We start from the raw sequence: 27,408 nt of genomic DNA on the forward strand, positions 1-27,408 counted from the left end.
ACAGTTTTTCTATTTTTAGAAATTTCGGTGTAGTGGTTTTATTATTTACATAATAATAAAGTATTTTCTTTTAGGTATTTTATAAACTCATAAGTATATTTTTAAAATAAAATATGTAGGGCCTCCCCAGTGGTGCAGCAGTTGAACGCTGGGCTGCGAAGCTGCCTGCAGCCTTTCTCCAGTGCCAGTTGGATCCCCGGCTGCTGGTGAGGGTCCCACATGGTGCGCAGACCTCTCCTGCCACGCCCGTTGCTCCCCTCAGCAGTGTATTTTGTCAGTCTGCCTGTTCTGCTCCCGCTCTGGCGAATTCTCTCACCACCACCCTCCCCCCCCCTTCTGATTGTACCCAGTGCTCGTATAAATAAATCTTAAAAAAAAATTTAAAAAAATAAAATAAAATCTGTAAGAATGTATTTAAATACTTTTATATAAAGTGATTAGTTTATAAATATAGACAACCTATCCCATAAAATACATATATAAACATTCAAGAAAAATACTAAAATACTTCACACATTTCCTAAATATGCCCTAATCATGCTTCTACCTTCTCTGGCCCAGCCTAACACCCACTACAATATAAGTCTCCAGGCATTATATGAGAGTCCTCTCCCTCCTGCGATAATATAAGCTTTGTGAGAGCAGGGTCCCCTTTTTTTGTTCACCACTATATCTCTAGCTGCAAGAACAATGCCTGATAAATGGTAGTCACTCAGTAAATATTGCTGACTGAATGAATGTACATCTGCATGCGTCTTTTTCCAGAGAACAATAAAGCAGTCATCAAGTGGAGACTATGAGAATGTGGATGTTACATGGGTCTTCTTACAGTATTAATAATGAATAATGTTTAGTAAGCATTCTTTAAGTTAACTATGCTAGGCATTATGCTAAGTCCTGCTATGGAAAAATAGGATGTACACACTATTATTAATTCCATTTTTTAAAAACCAGGAGGAAACTGGATTTTAGAGAGGTCAATATTATTATAATGTACCTACATATGGTATTTTTTTTTTAATTTAGCAGAGTACTGAACCATTTTCATGAGTGATTCTTCATAATAAAATTATAGAGTAAGACAATGTTCAAGTTCTCATTATGTAGAGTCTCAGAGTCACACAGGGAGTAAAAGTGCTGCAGGAAGGATTTTGATTCCTTAATTCTAGAATGTGGCCAAAGCAGCTCAGATTTCTTCTCAGAAGACAAATACAAACATCTGCAGTAAGATTGCCCCTGTCACAAGGTTCTGACGGGGGAGAGTTAATAAGTGATTACAAAATTCTTTATAAATACAAAGTGCTGTAGAAATGCAAAACATCTACAACAACAGTAATTAGTTCTAATCACCATCTCTTTTCTGTGTGCAGATGTCTCTCAAAATTCACTTTGGGAGTTTAATCATACCATCTCAACATATAAAGTAACCTCCCTCTTTCTCAGACCCCACTAAGAAGCTGTCCCCTCATTTCCCCCAGCTGCTAAAGCTTTTTCCTTCCCCCACACAACCCCCCTACACAAACCCTATACTCATTCTACTCCCAAATGATTAGCATACTCACTTTAATAAGAAAAAAAGAGTTCAGACTGAACATCAGGCCTTTCAAAATCACTGAATTTCAAACAAAATCGGGCACAAGGACCTGAAAAATATACAGATATTTCCAGATAGAACTCCTTGCCCTCCCCTGCATAGGAAAGAAACTTTCCTTCTTTCTGAGCTCCATTAATACTCAGGTAATTATACTGAAATACCAGATTGACAAATTATATATTTAGCAATGCAAGGCACATAAAAAACACTGAAAAATATAGCAATCATACAATATCAATTTAGTGTTCATTTATGTATTATTGAGTCCTAGGGCAAGTTAGGGATAATAAGGCAGCTTCGGGGGCAGTGCAGGGACTTCAGGAGAGTTAAGGAAGTCTCCAGATATAAGGGCAACAAATTCCAAGGGGACTAATCAAACACCCAGGACTAAGGGGCAACAGAACATTCTGGAACAAGGATGATAAAGAAAAGTATGCTAAGATAAGGGCTGGGACACAGAGACTTAGTTCCAGCACAGATACATTCAGACAGTGAGTGAGACACTGAGATCTAACCAATCCCAAGGAGACTGGTGGAGCTTTAGAATAATTAGGGATTCTTACAAGCCATTTGCATCAACATGGATGGAGCTAGAAGGAATTATGCTCAGTGAAATAAGTCAGACGGAAAAAGAAAAATATCAGATGGTTTCACTTATAGCAGGAATATAGGGGAACCAAATAAGACATCAGTGTAAAAAAACAACAGTGCAAAACACAACAAAACAAAAACAGACAATTATAAACCAGAGACATCCTGCCGGGGAGGTAGAGGAAGCCGGATCAGAGGGAGGGAGGGAGGAGCACAGAGGACTGCGGTGATGGTGCTCGGGTGCCTTGGGGAAGGAAATTCTATGGGGACTACACCTTGAGGGGGTGGGGGGAAGCGAATATTGTTTAAAAATGAACAATGGTGTAAAAAATAATTAAAAAAAGAATAATTAGGGCAAGAAGGTATATTTTCCCCAAGGCACAACCCCACTTGGGCTTCCTTGCCCCTCCCTGACCTGGTTCTGATGGGGTTTTTTGAAGTCTGTGGGTTTGGAGTGCGGGGTCCTTGGGTTCACTCTGGGAAAGGTTTCACCAGAGCTTCCCTTTCAGTGGCACGCGGTGAGTTTCCCAGGCAAGTTTCTCCACGAGACAGAGACTTAGGTTCTATTTAAAGAACAGGTTTATTAGGGAAAGGACAGAAGAGTAAAAGGCACTTGCATAGACACAAACAGGCAGAAAGAGCTGCCCCGAAAGGGACAGGTTTGCTGACAGGCCTGCATGGTTGCAGGCAGCCGGCCTTGAGGAGAGCTGCCTCTGCTGAGGGAGGTCAGTGAGAAGTCCAGGCATGGGCCAGGTGATGGGCAGGCAGGAAGCTGCTGCCCTGAAGAGAGAGAGTTGGTGAGAAGAAGCACCTGCATAGTCACGGGTGGGCAGAGGGAGTGCTGCAGAGCCAGCGCAGAGACTGCACTGATACAGTCCTTTTCTCTTTGGGAGGGCTCACTCCTCTGTGGAAGGGCCTGTTTGTTGCTGATTTTGGATAACTAGGCAAAACTAGAAAGAGACCAGAGATTCCAGAATGTGCCCAACCTCCATATCTTTACCCTCAGGTCTGTGCTCCACTCCCATAGCAGTCTCATCCTGCTTATGCCTTGTGATAAGGCGCTGGCGCCTAAGGGTCCCGCCTCTGCAGCTGGGTCATGTTATTTTCTCTGCCCCCACCCCCTTGTGTGAGTCAGGTTCTGGTCTTGGCGCACCTCCTTTCCAGTCTTTCTATCCTTGTCCTCCATCAGTTCCACCAGCCTGGGGGACCCACTTTATTTCTCTTTTCTCCTCAATAAGCTTTTTTCTTTCTCTAAACAAATCTGCCTCTCTTCACTTGCTTGCCTGAGCGTCAGCTAAGTTCCTGCTGCGGCTTTGTGAGACGCCAACCCCTGGTGATCTAGAGGCTGGTTCAGCACTGCCCCTGCAGCCTGGGACCCGTTCCTAGCTGGAGACCAGGCCTGAAGACCTGACACTACGGTGTCACTGTCTATGGCTTCTTGAGTAGTTATACCATACCACATGGAGAAGCAAATGCTCATGGAACATTCTTGAGCATAGACCACCTTTGGGTCACAAAACAAGTGTCAAAAAATTCATGAAGACTGAAATCATATCAAGTATATTCACTGATCACAATGGTATCAAAATAGAAATCAACCACAAAAAAACAAAACAAAACAAAACAGCAAAAACCTCAAATATGTGGAGACTGAACAGCATACTATTGAATAACTGTTGGGTTAACAAGAAATCCAAGAAAAAAGTTAAACATTTCTAGGGACAATGAAAATGAAGACCTAAGCTATCACAATCTGTGAGATGCAACAAAAACAATACAAAGCAGGCAGTATATCACAATTCTATCCTCCATCAAGAAACAAGAAAAATCTCAAATAAATAATCTAAATTTACACTCTTGAAAAAATAGAAGGGAAAGGCTTCTAACACATTTATGAGGCCAACATTATGCTGATACCAAAAGCAGAGGACATCCTAAAAGGGGATATCACATAAAGTAAAACTACAGACCAATATTCCTGATGAACAAAGATGCAAAATTTCTTCAACAAAATCTCAGCAAACCAATTCAACAATATAGTAATATATATATTTAACAACATGCTAAAAGGTTCATACATCATGACCAAGTAGAATTTATTCCAGGGATGCAAGCATGGTTCAACACAGGTAAATAAATCAGTGTGACTCACCACATCAACAAAAAGAAAAAAAAAATCATATGATTATATCAACAGATGCAAAGAAAGCACTTGACAAGATTCAACATAGTACTGGAAGTCCTACCTAGAGCAATTAGGCTAGAGAAATAGTGGTAAATCTTTGTCATATACCTGACAAGTGGTTATCTTTGTCTTGTACCTGACCTTAAAGGAAAATATTTCGCTTTTCACCATGAGTATGTTAGCTATGGATTTGTAATATATGACCTTTATTATGTTAAGGTATATGCCTTTGACTTCCATTTTCCTGAGAGTTTTTGTCTTAAATGAATGTTGAATCTTGTCTTGTTGGTTAACTATTAGACATTGTTTATAAAAAAAATTGAAGAAGACACAAAGAATTGGAAAGATAGTCCTTGCTCACCAGTTAGAAGAATTAACATTGTTAAAATAATCATCTTACCTAAAACAACCCTACCAAAGTTTCAATGGTATTTTTCAAAGAAATAGAACAAACATTTACTGAAATTTCAATGGAACCACAAAAGACTGAAGAGCTAAGGCAATCCTGACAAAAAAAGAACGGAAGCATCACACTTCCAGACTTCAAACTATGCTACAAAGCTATGGAATAAAAATAGACACACAGACCAATGGAATAGAATTGAGAGCCCAGAAATAAACCCACACTTTTATGGACAGTTAATTTATGACAAAGGAGCCAAGAGTATACAATGGAGAAAGGCAAGTCTATTTAACAAATGGTGTTTAGAAAACTGGACAGCCACGTGCAAGAGAATGAAACAAGACCACTATCTCATATTATACACACAAAACAATTCAAAATGGACTAAAGATTTGGATGTAAGATCTGAAACCATAAAATACATAGAAGAAAATAGGCAAAACATTGCATAGACTCAGTGATGTTTTGGGGGACTCAAATACAATGGTAAGGAAAACAAAAGTAAATATGCAAATAGACTACATCAAACTAAAAAGTTTTGCACATAAAAATGAAGACACCTGTTTGAATGGGAGAAAACATATGCACATCACACATCTGACAAGGAGCTGATATCCAGGATCTACAGAGAATTCAAACAACTCAACAAGAAAACAACCCAATAAAAAAATGGGCAGAAGATCTAAATTGATTCTTCTCCAAAGAAGACATACAGATGACCAACAGATATATGAAAAAAAAAAAATGCTCACCATCACTTATTATCAAAGAAATGCAAATCAAAACTGTGTAAGATAATTCCATGAGAATGGCTTATATCAGAAATAGAACAAGTGTTGAGATTATGGAGTGAAAGGAACACTCATACACTGTTGGTGGGATGTAGTCTGGTCTAGCCCCTATGGAAAGCATTTTGGAGGCTTCTCAAAATATTAAAAATGGATCTACCATGTGATCCAACAATTCTGCTATTAGGTATATATCCAAAGAATATAAAAACACTAATTAAAGAGCTATAGGCACTCTTATGTTCACTGCAGCACTATTCACAATAGCCATGTATGTGAACAACCTAAGTGCCCAACAACAGGTGAGTGTAATATACACAATGAGTATATATTACACAATGAGTTGTACATTACACAATGAAACATTAATCAGCTATAAAATAAAAAGATGAACTAAAAATAAAAAGATGAACTCATCATTTGTGACAACATGGGTGGAACTGGATGTGATCATGCTAGCAAAATAAGTCAGAAGGACAAAGACAAATACTGAATGATTTTACTCATGTAGAATATAAAGAAACAAAACAAAACAACAGATACATCCTCGAAATCTAATTACAGAATTAAACCTACCAGAGGGGGATCACAGGGGGAAGAACAAAGTGAGGAGGGGGCCCAATGGACTATGATAATGAACTGGTGGTGGCATGGTGTGGTAATACACATGAAGAGGTTCCAATCTATACCCCAATCACACAGTGTTGTAAATCTCAATTAAAAAATAATATTTTTTAAAAGGGAGCAAGACTATAAAAGAAATTAGCAAAAAACAGGGAAAATATAAGAAGGAACAGGGCCTCCCCTGGTGGTGCTGCAGTTGAGCACTGGGCTGCGAAGCTGCCTGCAGCCTCTGCAGCGCCGGTTCGATCCCCGGCCAATGGCAAGGGTCCCACATGGCACAACAGACCTCTCCTGCCATGCCCACTGCTCCCCTCAGCAGTGTGTTTCGTCAGTCTGCCTGTTCTGTTCCCCGCTCTGGTGAATTCTCTCACCCTCCTGCGCTTCTGACTGTACCCAGTGCTTGCGTTAATAAGTAAATAAATCTTTAAAAAAAAAAAAAAAGAAGGAACAGTTCATGATTTAGGCAGAAAACAAGGGGACTGCAATATCTCTACAGTCAAGTGAAGATTGTGTTTAGGGAAAAAAAAAGATCAACCATATTAATATTGCCTTAGGGACGAGCAAAAAGGTAGATTGAGTATTGAATGCAGGATTTCTGAAAGCCATTGGGGACCCTTCACAAGAGCATTCTTGGTGAAATGGTAGGAATGAAAGTCTAATTAATGTGGTGGTTCAAGAAAGAATGGGTAGAGAGGCAGTGTAGACAGATAAAGGTTTTGCTAAAAAGGAGAACAGAGAAAAAAGGCATAAACTGAAAAGCGTACAACATATTTGTGGGGTTTTCTTGTTATCACACTGAAGAGAATACGAGAATAATCCAGTAGAAATGAGAATGATGATGAAGATGGAGAAGAGATTGAATCAGGAATACGGGTTCAGTGTGGAAGCTGTTTCCCTACTGGTAAGGGGTGGAATGTCAGCAGTAGGCTGAAGTGAGTCCCTGTGCCAGGTATCTAGGGTGAACAAAGGTCCTCGAAAAAGAAATGGAAATCAGCACAATTAAGACAGGCCCTGAGGCCTCCCCAGTGGCACAGCGGGTTGAGCGCAGGGCTGTGAAGCTGTCTGCAGCCTTTGTAGCGCTGGTTCGATTCCCAGCCAGCCAGGAAGATTCAATTCCCACATGATGCGGCAGACCTCTCCTGTCACGCCGGCTGCTCCCCTCAGCAGTGTATTTTGGTCCGTCTGTCTCACCCTCCCGTGCCTCTCTCCTGTACCCCAGTGCTTGTATAAATAAATCTATTAAAAAAATACATAAAAAAAAAAAGACAGGCCCTGAGGAAGAAGGCTGTCTGACCTCATGCATGTAAGAGAGAGTGTTTTTTACCTCATGGAGAACCCATGAGGAAGGGAAGAACCCAGGTGAGCTGCCCAGCATGGAAAGCATCCGCAGACTCTGAAAATAAAGCAGACTTGCAAGTCCTATCACCCACAACAGATTCCCTGCACTCTCTGGGTTGGTTTTCCTTTCGTTACACTTTTATACAGATAATACAGGTTTTTACACCATCTAACAAAAGCCTTGTGTTCGCATGAGAATTAGAATGTTGGGAGAGCACAGTCTCCTTGAGGCCAGGCTGCTAAAACTGTGATCAGGAAAGGGTGTAGACACTCGACAGGCACCGTGCCCGGGTCACCATGTCCATACAGCCCTTGGTTTCCTTCCAGTATCAATCTCAGAAAGTTCATTTTTTATTTAATTAAGAAGAGGAAGCCTCACAAAATCACAGATTTCATATAAGGGACATGGCCTAGTAAGATAACGGGTATAAAGCAAGTGGTTTCTCTTATAAAACAAAAAACTCTGAATCTTTGTGATTTAACTCTCCAGGGAAACTGCAGGCAGGGAGCGGAAGCTTGGCGAAACTTCCCAGTCCTGTCCCCTGAGTTTCGTCTTCCCCAGGGGGACCAGTTACCTCAAGAACTGTTACTAACCCCAGGAGTACAATGTTCTTCCTTTCACATTGTTACGAATATAGTCAACAACTCCTCCTGCCTTTGCAGGGTAGAAACAGACTAGAATAATCAAAGGCTCTTCCAGGAGTCTAGGGAGGAATAAAACAAAGGGAAACTGCAGAAGCAGGAAAGCAAGAATATGAAATCCAGGCACACTGACTTGGAAGCAAGATAATCCCTGCCTTAAACTATGGCTCTTCCACTTACTATGTAACCTTGTGCAAGTCACTTACCCTCTCTGAAGCACAGTTTCTTCATCTGTAAAATGGGTAAATGTATACAGTTCAGGTTCTCCAAGAAATATGCACAAGATCAGATTAGACCTGCAAGGAGTTGGAGAAGATGCCTGTGAAGGAAAAATGGGGAGAGAGCTAGAGAAAGCCGGGGAAGGAGCAAGCAGTCACACAGCAACGCACATCTGACCCTGGAGAAGAGAAGGCCGAAAGGACAGTCACTGATCGCCATGAAGCTTACAGGATGTTCCTACAAGGCTGATGTGGAATCCTGAGGGGCCAAATCACCTGTCTGAGGAGTCCTCTGTCTCTCAGGAATGGGCCTGTCATAGTTTCCCTGCCAGTACCATCAGCGGCTGGAAACAGAACATGAGAAACATACCTTCAGAGCAAATGTGCTCCCCACAGGCGGAGAGCTGAGAGGCACATTTTCATGGCCGCACACATATCCTTCTCCACAGAGAATTGGGAAGCAGCACCTCCCTGATTCCCTAGGGCCCCTTTCCTGAGAGCAAACTTAGAAAGCTCAGGGGAGTGGAACAAACTATAGCCCTCATCACGGCTGTTGATCTAGTCTAAATTCCCCTCACTGTTATCTATCACCTAGGCAGCTCTGGGTGGCTTACCTGGTCGTGTGACTAGAGCCTCGATTCCTGAAAGCACGGGTAATCATACTGTTGGTAGTCACACATTTCATTCAAGGGAAGCAAGAAAATACTAAGACATGTCCAATTGCATCACCTGGATTCCACACCAATTCCTTCCCTATCCCCCTGCGTGAAAGCAGTCACCTTCCGTAGCGGCAGGACAGGACACTGAGCAGGTTGTCTATGATCCGAGCAGACGGAGTAAAGGAGGAGAGAGTCCTGGAGCCCTCGGTGGCTTTTGCAGGCTTTTATTGGGATTTACCAGCTACGCGACTGGCAGAGGTGACAGGCCTCCCGGCCCCCAGCAAGTCTTCACTCTTTCTGGGCTCTCCGGCCTTCTCTCGTGGCCATTTCTTCCCTGCTCCTTTCGTGGTTCTGCTTCTCTGCTCTGCTTCTCTCATTCTCTATGCCTCTCTGCTCTCCCGGCGTCCCCGTGACCCCGCCCTTATAAGCCCAGCCTTAGCCCAGGTGTACCCACTTACGCATGCCCACACCTACTCCAGGTGCCCGCCATCAGGCATGCATTCAGGACCACAGGGATCCATCATCAATCCTAATGGCGGGAGGGCAGAAAAGCCCGACACTTTTTCACTTACCCTACACCTTCTTCTGCTGATCAGGGTTAATTACTTTGCTGATAAGATGACTCCTTTTCTCTCAGGCTGGTCCCTGGATACAAGGAGTCCAGAGTGTGCTAGTGGTACCCATAACTTACAGCTCAGTAGGATATACAGTAGGATCCTTGCTGTGTCTCCTGTGTTTAGGGATCAGGACCTCCAACTCTGCAGATCCTAGAGTTGCTGGGACAAGAAGTACAAAATCCCTCAATGGGTCATTCAGAATATTGGCAAGTGGGGTTACGCCTGCTTACACTCCTTGGTTCCCAGACCCATATAATTCTTCCCACTGAGGACCTAACACCACAGAGTTCTCACTTTATGCCACCAGACTGGCACCTTTGTCTTTAAAAGACTGTTCAAACATTTTCTGAGGCCAGCGGCCCCTGCATGGGGCAATATGTGATATGACCAGTGGACTCTATGATCATGGGCCCAATAGTAAAGGATACATTTAGATTCTTTGATATTGCAATTTAAAAGGAATATATATATATATATATATTTAGTCATTTGAATGACCAGAATATACTTCTCATATATATTTGGGCTTCATCCACAGTTCCTGGCTCACAGCTCCCAAAAACCTTGGGATTTCCTAAGTGTTGAGCGTGACAGAGGTGTTGCTTGTTATGCTAATGAGGTAACTTTTGGGATTTTTTTTGTTTGACCCGAGTTAATCATTTTTCTTTTTTTTTATTGAGGTAACATCGGTTAACACTCCCTCCCTTCTTCCCCTTCTGGTTGCCTCAGCTTTCTAGGGTTTGTGGTTAGTTTTGTTTTATCTGACACTTTGGTTTCCTGTATTCCACATTTACGTGATAGCATCTGGTCGTTGTCTTCCTCCTTTGGCTTACTTTACTTAGATAAACTCTTGCCATTTGCAACAACATGCATGGAACTGGAGGGGAATTATGCTTTTTTTATAGTCGAGTGGTATTCCATTGTGCATATATACCCTATCTTCCTGATCCACTCATCTGTGTTTGGGCGCTTAGGATGTTTCCATAATTTGGCTACTGTAAGTGCTGCTGCAAGGAACAGTCCAGGGGAATTGTGAACTTAGTGCAATGGCACTGGTGCGTTCAGAGGGCAGCCGCTAGGGTTGCTGATCCAGTACGTTGTGCTGGATATGAGGAACACATCTTCATGGCTACCGCAATGCTCTGCAGGATTATTTTGAGGATAAAATTTGAAAATATATGTAAAATGCTTAACTATATCGAACACATAGCCAGCACCTAACAAGTGCATTTTGTTAGTTGTAATATTAATAGCAGTAACTGGTTCTTAGCCTCCCTTATTGAGAGGACAACATCTTACACCACAGAGAGTTTAACACTTTCATGGTCAAGACCAATATAAACAGAACGTCTGGTCTACAAGATGAGTGTTTTTCCAAGTGACAGTGTTCCTTTAGTAAGATTATCTATCCACTTCCACACCCATTCATGGGCGAGAATTTGCTGTTTTACAGGCTTTAGAGGCATAGTTGCAGAATAATTAATAAAAGCTAGTATAGCATATATCATAAACTATACTTCCACATGGAGGTCATTCTTTGACAATATGTGAACATACCTTAAAATACATAAACATACTTGAAAATAAATAAAAACTAATAGTACCATTTTTATGATAATGATGATGTAGATGGTAGTTTAAGAACCTGCATTTACCTACATAATTTATGGGGATTGGATTTACACAGACAGGCAGAGAGGTTAATTTGGAATTTATTAACACAGCAGGTGTAAAGTCACAAACATCTAGTCTATATGTCCAGCTCTGGATGACATTTATAATGGACAGGAAAAGAAAGATGAGAAACATTTAGAAGGCAAAATTATCAGAGATTCATAACTAAATTGCCCTAATGAATAAGAGAGAGAAATGAAACAGAAATCAAAGATTCCAGGGTCCTAAGAAAAATACTGGTTCAGCTGAGAGTTAGAATGGAGACATTTGCTTTTTGCCAAAGGCCAGCTCCGGCTGGCTGGGCCAGCAAGGCCCCCTGCAGCAGTTTTTGTTGTTGATTTTTTTAAAATGTCATTCCTTTCCCCTCTTCTACTGACAATAGTCCTCTGCTTTGGGGCACTTCTCTCACTGCACTCCATGTGGTTCTCATGTGGCCACCCATTATTGTATCCCACTTTCTGGCCATAGGGTAGAAATGCAGAGTTCCCTCCCTCTGACTAGCCTACTTTTCCCAGTAAAGGACACGTGACACAAATCACTTCAATTAGTGACCTTCCATTAGATCTTATAGACAGAAGCTGAGATGTTTTCTTCCCCTGGGGCTCCTAGACTGTGATGGGTGATACAACCCTGAAACGTCTCATGTTCCATCAGCCATGTTCCCACCCTCCTCTTGTTGCAAGCAAGAAGCAAGCTGCAGTAGAAATGAAAGTGGGAGTGAAGGGGGCTACACACCGAGGAAAAACAGACTTAGAGGTGACATTTTTTGAGAACCTACACTCACCTCCATGCCTGACATACCAATTACATAACCTTTGCTCAAAGTTGTTTGAATTGGGTTTCTGTCATTGTAAGTGAAAGAGAGCTGTTATCTGAGGAGAGAATTGATTTGATGAATAAATTTGAGGTAATGGGAGAAGATTAAAAGGAGTAAATCAATGGCAGAATAAGAATGTCTATATTTCAAGACTAACAGATGATCACATGCAGTGCATAAAAATATACACCACTCCTACTATGTCCATGTGACTGTTGGTTTAAAGAGAATATTATACAAAGGGCACAGCCATATTTGTGAAATTTGGATTCCAGCACTGAACAATTTTGTGATCTTGGACAATATAATGATCTTTATCAAGTGTATATTTTATGCCAAGCATTATGCTAAGAACTTCATATGCGTTATTTTATTTAACCACTATTTCACACATAAGGAGGAGTCTGAGACGCAGAGCTTTTACGAAATCAGGGGTATATATCTATAAACGCAGTTAGGAGATCGGAATACAGATCTCTGTGACTCCAGCACCCATGCCCTTACCAGTAAGTTCTATAGCCTCTCTTGGGGTTAATTTGGATCTATTACATGAGGCTAAAATGCTTTAAAGTTCACAGATGTCATTTTACTAACTTTCATAATTCCTCGATTCACTGGAATTCTTGAGAACTACTGACTAAATATAAATATCCATTTTTCAGATTATACAATTTCTGGCTATATTAAATATCTTTGAGGGCTAAAATATGGAACTTCGATTACCTCTTAAATCTAATATTGATGATTTTACACAAGCTGTGAAAACTAATTTGATATAAATAGTAAATCTTGTGCAGAAGCAATAGGAACACAAAGGTCTATTATCTTGGGGATCTGTTCCCTCTTTTTCGACTAGAAACCCTACCCAGAAGCCTCACAAAGAGCCAATCCCCCTTTTCCTATGCAATTATTTTGTCACAGGTATCTAAAGGAGATTTATATTAAATAAAGGAGGAGAAAACAGAAACAGAATAAGGTCTCCAATAGGCAGATTATGATCAAGAAAAGGTTCTTCATTTTCTTCTCTTAAGATACCCGAGGAGGTATTTAGATACTTCGATAGATACTTAAAAAGTTAAAGTCCTCACTGACATTTATAATCTCAAAAAGAGACATTTTCCATATGAGAGGCCATTAGGTAAGTGGAAAACCTCAGCCCAGCATGAAGTGTTCACCAAATTCCCTCTAGTGTGGGCATTTGTCATGAGGCCAGGTATGGACAGGGTGCCTCTCAGAATTCCCCCCCTCTCTCCTGGAGCCAGTCTAGTCTGGTTCCTGCCACCAACTTCACGGAAATTGCTCCTCCCAAGTTTCCAGCAATGCCCGTGGCGCTTAATTCAATTAATACTTTTTAATGCCTGTTCTGGAACTCAGCAGCTGTTCTTGAGCTGGTCACCTATGTTCTCTTCTCCTGCCTTCTTCGGGCTCCTTACTCTGTCTTTCCTCTGATTTCATTCTCTCTAGTTCTTTCTTCTTTCCACCCATTCACTCTTCCAGCCTCTTTCCAAGTCTGTTTTTCTTCTTCTGACACCTTAAAAGAAGTTATCCTTGGTCACCTTCTAATTTCTCCCTATTCACTATTCCTGGATGAGCTCGAGCATATCCACGGCTTCAAGAAATACCCTGATGACTCCCTATTCTGTGTCTCCAGCCCTGACCTCTCTTGTGAACTTCCCACCTGTATATCCTTCGTTTCCATTTGGATGTCCCACAAGCATCTGAACTATAACATGGCATAACTGAACTCATCTTACCAGTGCCTGGACCTGCACTTCCGTGTCTGTTCCCGTTAATGACTCCAGGTCCACAGTGATCTCACCCTGGCTTCAAGGAGTCATTCCTGAGTCTTTCCTCTCTCGTCCACACCTCATCCATATTCCTTTACTTATTTAACGTCTACACATTTTCCTTCTGTTTTTGTCCTTGTCAATTTGGACATAATTTCCCCCAGGAATTTTATATCAACCCAATCTCTGTAAGTTATTCCTTCTATATGTTCCTATAACACCTTAAACTCCCCTTTCATAGCACTTATCATTATACAGTACTTTTGATTATGTGGTTACTTGTCTAAATCCTTCACAGCCTTAGCAGGACCTTATCTAAATTGCTCACTGTTATATCCCCAATGTCTACTACAATACCTGGAGAGGACAAATGAATCATGAAGTCTTCAGCTGGATTCAACAGTTCAAAAATGCTCACAGTTCAATACATACTTTGACTATACGTGCCCTTTTACTTCCTAAATTGTTTATGGAATATGTCCCCTTATCTATAATTTCATAGTCTTAGCTCAAATTCTGGTCATTTCTTAACTGGGCTACTGCAACAGTTTCCTAGCTCAAATCTCAACCCCCTCTCCTTTATTCCCCACAAGCTTCCAAAATGATCTCTTTAAACTCAAGTTAGATCAAATCACTCCCAAGTTTAACGGCATCAGTGGGTTCACTCGAGCCTGTTGGCCAGTCCAAAACCTGAGCACGATACAACAGAAACCTCCATGCTTTCACTTCTGCTTGCCTGTTCTCCAGCCACATCTCTCACTACACCCCCAAAAGCACCTACTTCAGGCTACTAGTCCCTTCACACATACAGTACCCCCCAACTGTCCACTCTGACTCATTACTGGTCTTTCTATAAAATGTTCACGGGCCATTTGATATGTGCCAGGCAATGGTCTAGGTACTAGAAAAATGGCTAATAAAAAGACAACATTCCTACCTTGCTGGAGAAAGGCACCTTGAGCAGGGTTTCTACAGAACTGTAAGAATATCTTTATGATGGTTTATCACAACATGCTATAACTGTTAATGTACTTGATTTTGTGTTAGGGGACAACTTTAAGAAAAAATATTACTGGGTGGCCTCCCCTGGTGGCTCAGCAGTTGAGCGCTGGGCTGTGAAGCTGCCCACAGCCTCTGTAGCGCCGGTTTGTTCCCCGGCCGCCGGTGAGGGTCCCACAAAAAAAAAAAAAAAAAAAAAAGAAAAAAGAAAGAAAGAAAAAGAAAAACATTACTAATATAGCTAAACCCTTCCCAGGGCCTTAGACGGGGCATGTGCAAGTAATTTAATGGTGAAGTCATATCTGTTTAGCCTGTCTTTCCCACTAGACTGTGAACTTTTCAGTTCTATACCCCACTCTACAGCCACACTCCATCCCACCTCAGAGCTCTTTCTCCCAAGTCTATTATCTTTGTTTACTGATCACCCACAAAACCCAGGAGCTAGATCTACTTGTCTTGTCTTGTCTTAGGGATGACCTAGCCCTGGAGCTTGCTCTTGAGCTAGGAGATGCTAATTCTGGAAGCAGGAATCCTCTCAGAGGACCACTCACTGGCTTTCCAGGGACTTCCAAACACTTCAGTTTGTTTTCAATCTATTCCCATAAGGCACAAGACCTCTTGCAGCAGATTAAGAACATTTATAAAAGAATCCCCAGGAGAGAAGAACCCGCCCCCAGGAGCTTCCGCCACCAGCCCGCAGGGTCGCGGGCCCGAGCCAAAGCCAGCGGCAGGTGGGCTGGCGCCTTCCCAGCCGCGGCCAGCGTGAGACTCAATTCTTATATGATGCCATTCCAGTGCTGGGCTCATGGAGGCTGAAACTTTATTCAGATAAGGGAAACTGAGACACCAAGATATTAAGTAACTTGCTCAAGATCACACAGTTTGTAAATGGCAGAGCTGGAAATCAAATCTCTTAAAGCTGTGTTGTGCAGAATACTGAATCTTCTTTACCCAAGATCCCACACTTAAATTCTTGGTTAGGATAAAGACTAAAAAAGAAAATAATGTATGGTGATCTTAAAAGAAGCACAAAAAGCATTTGAGAAAATTCGACTTTCAACAAATTGGAAAGGTACCTTGTCAATTTGATAGAGGGTGTCTCTGGAGAACCTACAGCTAGTGGCATAATTAATGATGAAACAATGAATGCTTTGCCCTTAAGAGCAAGAACAAGAAGGAAAACAGAAAGAGAAAAGCATAGAAAATTTTCTTGAAAGAAATAGTTGCCAAGAACCATCTCAACCTGCAAAATGAACCAGACATCCTGAAATAAGAGACCCAAAGAGGGCCTTCCTGGTGGCGCAAGGGGGTAAGATGCAACCTATGAAGCTGTCCGCAGCCTCTGCAGCATGAGTTTGATCCCCTGGCCGCCAGGAAGCAACCCACATGGCGCAGCAGACCTCTCCTGACTCGCCCGCTGCTCCCCTCAGCAGTGTATTTTGGTCGGTCTGCCTGCTCTGTTCCCCACTCTGTCTCTGGTGAATCCTCTCACCCCCCACACCTCTGGCCTGTACCCCAGCTCTTGTATGCATAAATAAATAAATCTTTAAAAAAATAAAATAAATAAATAAAAATAAAAGAATCCCCAAGAATCATTAAAGGATTTCAGATTAGTTTACAAAAAGGGCTGTCAAATGTATAAAAACCAGACCCAGTATCCAGACTTGGGAAAATTATTTCTGGCTTCCTCACTCACTCTATGTAAGATTAAGTTTACCTAAATCTGAAGTCTTCTTGATCAAAAATCACTTTGTCTCTTCCTCCGGTCCAAATATTTTCTGAACCACCCCAAATCAGAGAAACAAAATATTTTAAAGAAAGAAGGGACTAGAGTAAACAAATCAAGAAATTAGTACGTCTATTATGTGTAACCTAAGAGTAACTCATTATACCACTTCTCAAAGAGCATATAATAAAGTCTTTCCATGGCTAAATGGAAAACACTTTCTTACCTATAGTGTTATTTTCCCTTTTTGCTTCATCTCTAAGCATTTTTTTTTTTTTTTAGGGTTTTACTGGACTTTAAACCAATTCCAGGGCCTCCCCTGGTGGCGCAGCTGTTGAGCTCTGGGCTGCGAAGCTGCCTGCAGCCTCTGCAGTGCCAGTTTGATCCCCGGCTGCCTACGAGGCATGGCGCGCAGACCCCTCCTGCCGCCCGTTGCTCCCCTCAGCAGTGTACTTCGGTCCTTCTGCCTGCTCTGCTCCCCGCTCTGACTCTGGTGAACTCTCTCACCCTCTCACACTTCTGACTGTACCCAATGCTTGTATAAATAAATAAATAAATCTTAAAAAAAAAAAAAAAACCAATTCCATTAATGTCACATGCTTCGGGAACAAATTAGAAATTGCTGCAGAAAAAAACAGCATACTTATCAAATGCTCTCTTAAATGTGCTAGACATACTCAAACAGATAAAATTGCCCTTTAAATATCTTAGAACTAAGCAACGTATCTCAGAAATTAGTTAAATTTCATTTGCTGGAGAATAAGAAACTTAGCTCTAAGGGTTTTCACGGGCTTCCATAGCCACAGAGACTGGCCCACAGAGATCAGTACAACTGGTAAGTCCCACACTGCAAATAATTCTGTTTTAAGGGAAGTAAAAAATCGAAGGGCGTAAAATGTAACATCTACATTTATGTTTGTGCCTTTGAGCTAAATCTCAGACCTTGAAAATAAAACATGGTCCCTGCCCTAAAGAAACTCTCTAGTAAGAGGTGGAAATTGAACAGATAATGATACTACAAAATGGCAGAAGTTATGATAGGAATAAACACAAGGTATTATATAGATCCACAGGAGAGGTTCTAACCTAGCAGTTATGAAGGAAATAATACCTTAGCTGACTTTTAAAACAAGTTTTAGACAGCAAATTTGGGAGGCAAGGTAATGTAGAGTGGCAAATTACCAAACAATCAACAGAAAACAACTTTGGTTAATTATAAAAGGGACTTACTGAGGGCCTCCCTGGTGGCGCAAGGAGTTAAGCACTGCATTATGAAGCTATCCGCAACCTCAGCAGCACAAGTTTGATCCCCTCCCTGCCAGGGAGCAACCCACATGGCGCAACAGACCTCTCCTGTCTCATCCCCTGCTCCCCTCAGCAGTGTGTTTCAGTCAGTCTGCCTGTTCTGTCCCCCACCCCTTCCCCCCACTCTGGTGAATCCTCTCTCTCTCTCTCTCTCTCTCTCTTTCTCTCTCTCTCTCTCACACACACACACACACACACACACACATACACACACACAGAGCTCTGCACATACCTGTACGCCAGTTCTTGTATGCATAAATAATCTTTTTTTAAAAAAGGACTTATTGAAAAGGTACTGTATATCTCAGAAAATCCCCAGGTAGGTTGAAGATCTAGGATTTTAAAAAAACGAAATAGGAACAATAGGATACTGCTCAGAAAAAATACAATAAAAATCACACTAGAGAACCAGTCTAAAGAAGATTTTGCTGCAAGTACTGAATCTTCTCCTGAAATTGTCAATGCTGTTACACTAGATACTAGTACTGGATACTGGGTTTCAGTGCAAGACACTGGTTGCCCAACTAGCAGCTTTCAAGACTCATAAAATTGGTGGTTCCTAAACATAGAAAGGAAATTCCAGTGTTGACAGTTAAAATGGGGGCATTTCAAGTAGGTGAGAAGGCACGAGAAATGCACAAATACCGCTAATGAAAAAAATTATTCCAAATCAATAACCTAAACTTTACACTTCAAAAGGTAGTCATTTTTTGGACATTTTTATCAAAAAAGATGAACATAAGGCCAATCATCATATGAAAAGATTGTCATTATTTTTAGCCATTAGCAAATTAAACTTAAAAACCACAATGAGGAGAAAAAAAAGACCAAAAAAAATAAATAAAATTACAATGAGGCACTACTTTATATAATATGTCTATAATCAAAAAGATAACAAAAAGTGCTGGAGAAGATGTAAAGAAACTGGAATCCTTATACTTTGCTGGTGAGAATGTTATATCCACTGTAAAAAAGGAGTTTTGTAGTTTCTTAAATGGTAAAGTTAAATGTAATTTTATTACGTGGCTCAGCAATTTCACTTCCAGGTATCTATCCAGGAGAAATGAAAACATGTCCACACAAAGATTGTTCACAGAAGCACTATTCATAATAGCCAAAAACCTGAAATAAAACAAATATCCATCTGCTGGTGAGTGGATAAACAAAACATAGCATATTCATATGATGGACTACTATTAGGCAATAAAAAGGAAATAAATGATGCATACTACAGCTGGATGAACTTCAAAAACATGCTAAACTTTAAAAGCCAGGTTCAGAAGTTCACCTTATCTAATTCCATTCATTAAAAAAATGTTCAGTAAAGGTAAATCTATACAGACAGAGAGCAAATTCATGGTTGACTAGAGACAGGAATAGAGAGTAACTGCAAATGTATAGGAATTATCTTTCTGTAGCAGTAAAAAATGGAATTGTGGTGATAGCTGCACAATAATATACTAAATATCATTGAACTGTGAATTCTATGGTATGTAAATTAATTCTGAGTAAAGGTGTTAAGAACAATAGCTGAATGACTGAATAAGGAACATGAAAGAAAGATTTAAATCCACATATCAATAATTATGTTAAATGTAAATAGTATAAATACGTCTATTAAACAACAGAAATTGTGAGACTGAATAAAAATAATAACCAGCTATATGCTCTCTACAAGAACTCTACTTTAAATAACCAAGTAAAAAATAAGATAAACATAACCAAAAAGTTAAAAGATGGAAAATATATACTAGGGGAACTCTAATCAGAAGAAAGCTAGAGTGGCTATATTAACATCAAACAAAGTAAATTTCAGAATGGGACCATTATGAGGAATGAAGACTCACATTATGTAATGATAAAAGAGTTAATTCACAAAGGTAGCATCAAGATCCTAAAGGTGTATGGGCCTAATGAGAAGTTAAAATTATATAAAGCAAAAACTATTATTACTAAGAATCAAATTGACAAGTATACTTGAGGCTTAATACTCTCTCAATAGTCAATAGAATAATAGAAAATCAGTAAGGCTACAGAAGACCTACATACACTACCAATCAATTTGACCTTACTGACATTTACAAAGTACTCCAACCAACAAAATTCTTTTAATGTGTGCACAAAAGACTCACCAAGTAAACTATATTTCTAGGCCATAAAATAAGCCTCAGTATCGAAATCAGAATATGTTCTTGGACCATAATAAAATAAAATAGACAACAATTACAGAGAGTTATCTGGGAAAATCCTAAACTAGTTGGAAACTGGGTAAGACTAAAATAACCCATCCATTAGAACTTAAGTGTCAAGTGTAATGAGAAAATGTTTTAATTGAATTAAAATGAATATACAACATATTAAAAACTTGGGAATGCTTATATTAATAAAGAAGAATATTGTGAAATTAGATAGTGGTGACCACTGCTTAATACTATAGATACAGTGAAAACCACTGAATTGTACACTTAAAAAATGTGAACTTTATGGCATGTGAATTATATCTCAATTTTAAAAAAAGAAAAAAAAAGTCCCAGATGAAAAATGTAAGCTTCTACCCTAAACTAAAAACAGAAGAGCAAACTAAACCCAAAGAAAGCAAAAGGAAGAAAATAAGAACAGAATTTAATAAAATTATAAGCAGAAAAACAATTTAAAAAATCAATAAAAACAAAAAGCTGATCCTTTGAAATAATCAATAAAATTGACAAACCTCTATCCAGACTGACCAAAAAAAAGCAAAACACACAAATTATCAATATCTGGAATAAAATAAGGAAACCACTGCAGCCCCTGCAGATGTTACAAGGCTAATGAGGAAACATGAACATGTGTGTTTACTTTTCCATTGCTGCTTAACAAAATATCAAGACATTGGGGCTTAAAATAACACATTAATTTTTCCCAAACTGTGGGTTAAGATTTCATGCATGGTTTAGCTGGAAGCTGTGTATAAGGTCTCAGGCTGTTCAGGTGCTGGCTGGACCGTGTTGTCCCTGAGGATTTGGCTGATATGGCAGGCAGAATAATGGTCCCCCTCGAATGTCCTAATCCAATGTCCTAATGTCCTAATCCCTAGGACCTGTAAATAAGTTATTTTACACGATAAAAGGGACTTTGTGGATGCTATTCAATTAAGGATTTTAATAGGAAAATTATTCTGAATTATCTTGGTAAGTACAGTATAATCAAAAGTTTCCGCATAAGAGGAAGCAGCAAACAGGTGAATCAGGAAAGGAGATGTGACAATGGAAGAAGGGGTCAGAGTGATGTGATAGGAGATTTGTTTTTTTAAGATTTATTTCTATTTATACAAGAACTGGGGTACAGGTCAGAGGCGCAGGAGCGTGAGAGAATTCACCAGAGACAGAGTGGGGAGCAGAACAGGCACACTGACTGAAACACACTGCTGAGGAGAGCAGCGGGTGAGATAGGAAAGATCTGCCGTGCCATGTGGGACTCTCCCTGGCCAGCTGGGAATCGAACCTGCACTGAAGAGGCTGCTGACAGCTTCACAGCACAGCACTCCACCCGCTGCACCACCGGGGAGGCCCCTGTGATACAAGATTTAATATGTAATATGAGAAAGGCTGGACTGGCCATTGCTGGCTTTGAAGGAAAGGGGCCACAAACCAAAAAATATAAGTGGCCACTAGAATCTGGAAAAGGCGAAGAATGGGCTCTTCCCCAGGACCTCCCGGGGGAACACGTCCTGCTTACACCTTAATGATAGCCCCGTAAGACACATCTGGAATTCTAGGACTGTAAGGGTCCCAGGACAGGACAGGACTCAAGGAAAAACTTTACAAAACGGTAGCTGTTCCATTTTACTGTTCCTACAGGCTGGTAAATGAGAGGCTAAAAGGCCTGATGACTGTTGGCCTGGCCCCTGCTGCCATAAATTTCCAAGGGTTTTTATTGTTTGTTTTTGTTTTTTTTGTTTTATTAATTTCCCCCCAGCTTGAGCATTCACAAGTTATATTTCCACAGCTTATCAAGTTGCCTGCTCTGGGAAAAAGAGGGAAGTTAAAAGAAGAAAAGAGGAGTCACAGACCTTGAGACCAGACCAGCTCAACCCAAGCTGCCAGCACACAGCCTCCTTGAAGACGGTCAGGAGCCCTGCATGACCACACAGCCACAGCGGATTGGTGCCCACAATTAACAACTATAATGACTTCAGCCACGTCCACTCTCCTTGCTTTCTCAGTCATTATAGTTTGATTCCTTTTTTCTGTAGACCCCAATCCATGGCCCCTCCTCAAGTCTCTCTCTTACCCCAAGAGGTTTCCCCAGAGTGCTCTTTCTTTGCTCTTCAGTTAATCAATAGACACTTACTCCTTGCCTGCCCTCACCAGGGTCTGTAGAGTCCTCTTTTCTGTCTTGACTGGTGGGTTTCAAGGGCCCTTTGCCTACCTGGGAGCAGGACCCCCCTCTCTCTCTGACTCCTGGCTGGTGGAGCAGTGGGCAGCGGCTGATTCCCTGCTAGCTTATCTGGCTGCTTTGTGGGGAACTGGGATCCAGCTGTGGGGCTGCAGTCCTGCTCCCGTACGTGGTGACAGTCTGATCATCAGAATTGCGAAGTAATAAATTTGTGTTGTTTTAAGCCACTAAATGTGTGGAAATTTGTTATAACTATAGGAAACTAACATCACTGAGCAAGAATCCACTTCCAAGTTCACTCAGGTTGTTGGCAGATTTCCTGTGACTGTAAGACTGAAGGACCAAGATTCCTGCTGGATATTAGTTGAGGCCATCCTCAGCTCAGAGAATCTCCCTAAACTGATAAAGAACGTCTACCAGAAAACCTAAGCTAACACATTTAATGATGAAAAGCTGAATGCTTTCCCGTTAAGACTGCATGTCTGCTCTTTCCATTTCTAATCAACATCATTCTAGAAATTGTAGCCAGAAATAAGGAAAGAAAAAGAAATAAAAATCATACCGATTATAAAGTAATAAGAAAAACTGCTTCTATTCACAGACAGGATGGTTGTTCACATGAAAATTCCTGAGGAATCTATGAAAAAAAGTTCTTAGAACTAACACATGAATTAGTTCAGGTCATGGGATAGAAGTACAATACAACAACCAATTGTATGTTTCTGTACTACAATGAATAACTTCATAAATTGAAGTTGTGAAAGTTGTACAAAAAAGCATGAAATATTTAGGTATAAATATTACAAAATATGTGCAGATCTATATATTGAAATTTAAAAAACAAAAATAAATCTAAAAAAAGAAGAGATATACCTTGTTCATAATTTTAAGAACAGTTGTTTATGACATTTTCCTTAATCTAAAGATTTAGCAGGATTCCAATTAAAATGCAAACAAGTTTTTTTTTTTTTTTTGTGGGACCCTCATGGGCGGCCAGGGAACGAACCGGTGCTGCAGAGGCTGTGGGCAGCCTCGCAGCCCAGCGCTCACCCGCTGCGCCACCAGGGGAGGCCCCAAACAAGATTTTTTTGTACAAATTAACAAATTGATTCTAAAATGTGTCTAGAAAGGCAAAAGAACTAGAATATCAAAAAGCCTTTTGAAAAAGAATAAGGTTGGAGAACTCACACTACCTGATTTTAAGACTTTTAAAGCTACACTAATGAGGGCCTCCCTGGTGGCGCAAGTGGTTAAGACGCAACCTGCGAAGCTGTCCACAGCCACTGCAACTCGAGTTCGATCCCCAGCCACAGAGCTACCCACATGGCGCAGCAGACCTCTCCTGACTTGCCTGCTGCTCCCCTGAGCAGTGTATTTCAGTCAATCTTCGTGTTCTGTTTCCTGCTCTGTCTCTGGTGAATCCTCTCACCCCCTGCACGTCTGGCCCGTACCCCAGTTCTTGTATGCATAAATAAATCTTTTCATAAAAAAGGCTACACTGGGGCCTCCCCTGGTGGCGCAGCGGTTGAGTGCTGGGCTGCAAAGCTGCCTGCAGTCTCTGCAGCGCCGGTTTGATCCCCGGCTGCCGGTGAGGGTTCCACATGGCGCGGCAGACCTCTCCTGTCTTGCCCGCTGCTCCCCTCAGCAGTGTACTTCGGTCCTTCTGCCTGTTCTGCTCCCAGCTCTGGCTCTGGTGAATCCTCTCACCCTCCCGCGCTTCTGACTGTACCCCGTGCTTGTATAATAAATAAATAAATCTTTAAAAAAAAAAAAGAAAGAAAGGACAAGCTACCAATTAGGACAACATTTTTGTAAATTATATAACTGAAAAGGCATTTGTATTCAGAATATATAAAGACTTCTCAAAACTTTATGTTAAGGAGACAAATAACCTACTATTAAAAAACCGAGAAAAGATTTGAACTTGACCAAAAATGTTACATGGATGGCAAAGAAGCACAGGAAAGGAAGATCAACAACATTAGTCACTATAAATGCAAAGGAAATCAAAGAGATACTAATACATACTTACTGTAATGGAAAAGCCAAACAAAAAACTGACACTGGAAAGGACTACTGTAAAGGACGTGGAGCAACTGGCACCACTGATACTGCTGATAGGAATGCAAAATGATACATCCATTTTGGAAGGATGGCACTTTGTAAGGAAGGCACTTTGTGAGTTCCTTACAAAGTCAAACATACTTAGCATGCAACCCAGCAATCACACTCCTTTTACTAATTGCAATGAAAACTTATCATTACACAAAACCTGTACGTAATGTTTCTAGTAACTTTATTCAGAATGACCCCTGACCTGGAAACATCTGGAATGTCACTCACTGATTGGCCGAAGGAAATCAGAGCACCAAGAGAACAAAGATAAGGAAGAGCAGGGGCCACACACCACTGGAATCAGAACAGCAGCAGTTGGGGTGTCTTCACTTCAGAAGAGGTCACTAACTCAGGTCCAGCAATTCCCAGGCTATGGACTTGCTTCTGAGTTTCAAATCCCTGGCAGAGACTGAGACCGAGCCAATTTAAGTTGGATGTCTTCCTCTGGATCAGTTGGTAGCAGCTGGGGGCAAGCTGCCCAAGTCTACAAAGGCCATTGGCATTATCCCTGTGCAGTGGAGCCACTCAGCAAAAAGGAGTGGTGTGTTAGATAGTTGTGTATTGGGTATTGACCCAAGAGATGTGTAAGCAGAAAGGGTGTGCTGATTCCCTTCCACTGGAGGTCACTGTCAGAGGATGAAGAAGACCTAACAGGATTCAGTGGCATTCTGATTACTTTTTCCACCATAGCTACTTTAATATCCCAGCAGGTTTTTGTCTAAGGCCTAAGAAAAATTACCCTCATCCTCATGTTTAAATTTAAAACTGTTATTTATCCTACTGACAAAAGATTGTACACACGTTCAGTCCTTCAGGTACAAGATAATACCCCCAAGGCTTTGCTTACTTGCTTACTACCCTACTCATGCTTATTACCCTCTTCAAAGACTTGTAGCGTCTCCATTTATCTACTGTATTACAACATCTAAGCATTAAAAATCTCTTATCAAATAGCCCTCTCTGTCTTTCCCAACTTCTGTTTTATTAAACATTTGTTGAACAGACAATGTTCTCTCTTTTCTAGACACTAATATGGATGAGCATATTTGGCAATCTTTTTGATAAGAACTTATGGGTACAATAGGATCAAATATCTGAACTTAGATCAGCCCAGAATATTTGTGGCATATAACTAAAGGACACACACAAAAGAGTTGAAAACACAGTCTTCTCTCTCTTGCAGAGGCAGTTCTACATGGTAAGGATACTCTCCAGCAATCTTTGACTCCATCCACTCAGCGTTCTGGTTGTCCCTATTTTGCAGACTTATTTTGCTTACTCTCACTTTTTTTGATATCTTGTGCCTCATTATTCTATTTTGTGTCCCCCACTTAAGGAGATGAGGTAAACCATCTTCAAAAAGTTTGCCCTTACTAACCTCCCTATATTCCAAACAACGCTTCTAACATAGCGAAAACATATTATCTGAATATGAGAACTTTGCTGTATTTTTTAAAAGGAATTTGATAAATTTGTATACTGTTTATAATACATAATAGCAACAATAAGTTAAGTGATAAATTTTGTATTTTCCTTGACTCAAGCACTTCCCTTCAGGAAGTAATCTGTCTCTCCTTGGAACTTCCATTGCATTGCATTTCTCTATTGAGCACAATTCATTTTCTGTTCTTTATGATGGTTCTCTGTCCATGCTTATTTCCTCTGTAAAACTGCAGCTCCTTGAGAGAAAGTACTGTGTCTTCACTCTTATTTGTACCACTTCTAGCTCTTAGCACAATGCCTGGCGTATACAGGTACATAATACACATTTTTTTTTTTTTGAATGAAGGAATTAACCAACAGGGATTTCTATGAAGACATTATGACAACTTCCTCTTCCAAATAAGCTTGTGGAACAGCCTAGAAACAAAATAATTCCAGAAAAAGGCTCAGCGAATGCAATCAGTGAAACTGTTGATCTGATGTAATTCTAAAAAAAGGTTAGGGGCCCCAAGGCTACATGGAAAGCTGTCTGTTCATTTCTGTTAGTTTCACAAGTAAAAGAAGAATAATGGTTCCTGAGAAATAGGTACTATTTTAGAACTGTATATATTAATGGTTAGCAGCTTCTCCTTTCTCAGTGGCAGTACAGTAAAAATGATTAAGAACTTGGAGCCTGAAATCAAAACACCTGATTCACCCCCACAACATATTATTTATGTTTCTCATTTCATCACTGCAAAATGTAGTACAGTCCCTCCAAGGGATGGTGTGAAACATCAATGACCAGACATTTTAAAGTATTTCGAATAGTACCCGGCATTCTGTTTCAAGGTAATATCTATATATACTACTTATTTACCTTATATTCCCTTACCTTAACTTCCAGGATATCAAAGACAAAAACGAGATTTTTGTTAAATACCCTATGGTGCATAACAAATAATACCGTAGATGCTCAAAAAATGATGATGTAAATTGCATTTGAGATACAGAAACTGAATGCACAAGAAAATGAAGATAATATTAAAAGTATAAACTAAAGTGTTCTTGTGCTGTCATTGGCATACCCCGCGTTACTTCTTTATAATTAGCCGTTAGATGCTTTATTACTTGATCTTTTTCTTGTCCTCTTCCGAGCATGTAGCTTGGTAATGCACATTACAGCCCTCAGAACTGCTGGCGTCCTGACAAGCTGGCAGTTTGGTTATCTGAGGGATGCGGCTGCTGCAGCAAAAAGTGGGTTGCATTACAGTATTGCTTTGCTGCTGGGGATAAAAGGCCAACAATTTAAGAAAACAGAGCACAGGGAGCGTCAGGTCAGCTGAGCACTTGGTGAAGGTCCGTCTGGGCGCTCGCGAGGCCCGGGGTGCCGACGAAGGTGAGGCACAGCGCTGGGGCTGCGGCCCCGAGGCCCGAGCGGCCGGCAGGGCGGGGTGGGCGAGGGGCCCCAGCCCGGCGCGGGGAGAGTCCTCGCGCCCCCTCCCCAGGCAGGTGCCGGCGGGCGGG

At 40.8% G+C, this 27,408-nt stretch overlaps 1 long non-coding RNA gene across 1 annotated transcript in view; it reads left to right on the top strand.

Moving 5' to 3' along the window:
- LOC129144931 (uncharacterized) overlaps window positions 1-22,569 on the top strand; it is a 126,996-nt gene extending 104,427 nt beyond the window's left edge. The window contains exon 4 of the long non-coding RNA XR_008549771.1: window positions 21,955-22,569. This is a non-coding gene — a long non-coding RNA (uncharacterized LOC129144931). The remainder of the gene's footprint in view (window positions 1-21,954) is intronic.
- The last annotated feature ends 4,839 nt before the right edge of the window (window positions 22,570-27,408 follow it).

This window comes from Talpa occidentalis, unplaced genomic scaffold, assembly GCF_014898055.3.
Source record: "Talpa occidentalis isolate TD23 unplaced genomic scaffold, MPIMG_talOcc4v2.1 talOcc4.7, whole genome shotgun sequence".
Lineage (NCBI taxonomy): Eukaryota > Metazoa > Chordata > Mammalia > Eulipotyphla > Talpidae > Talpa > Talpa occidentalis.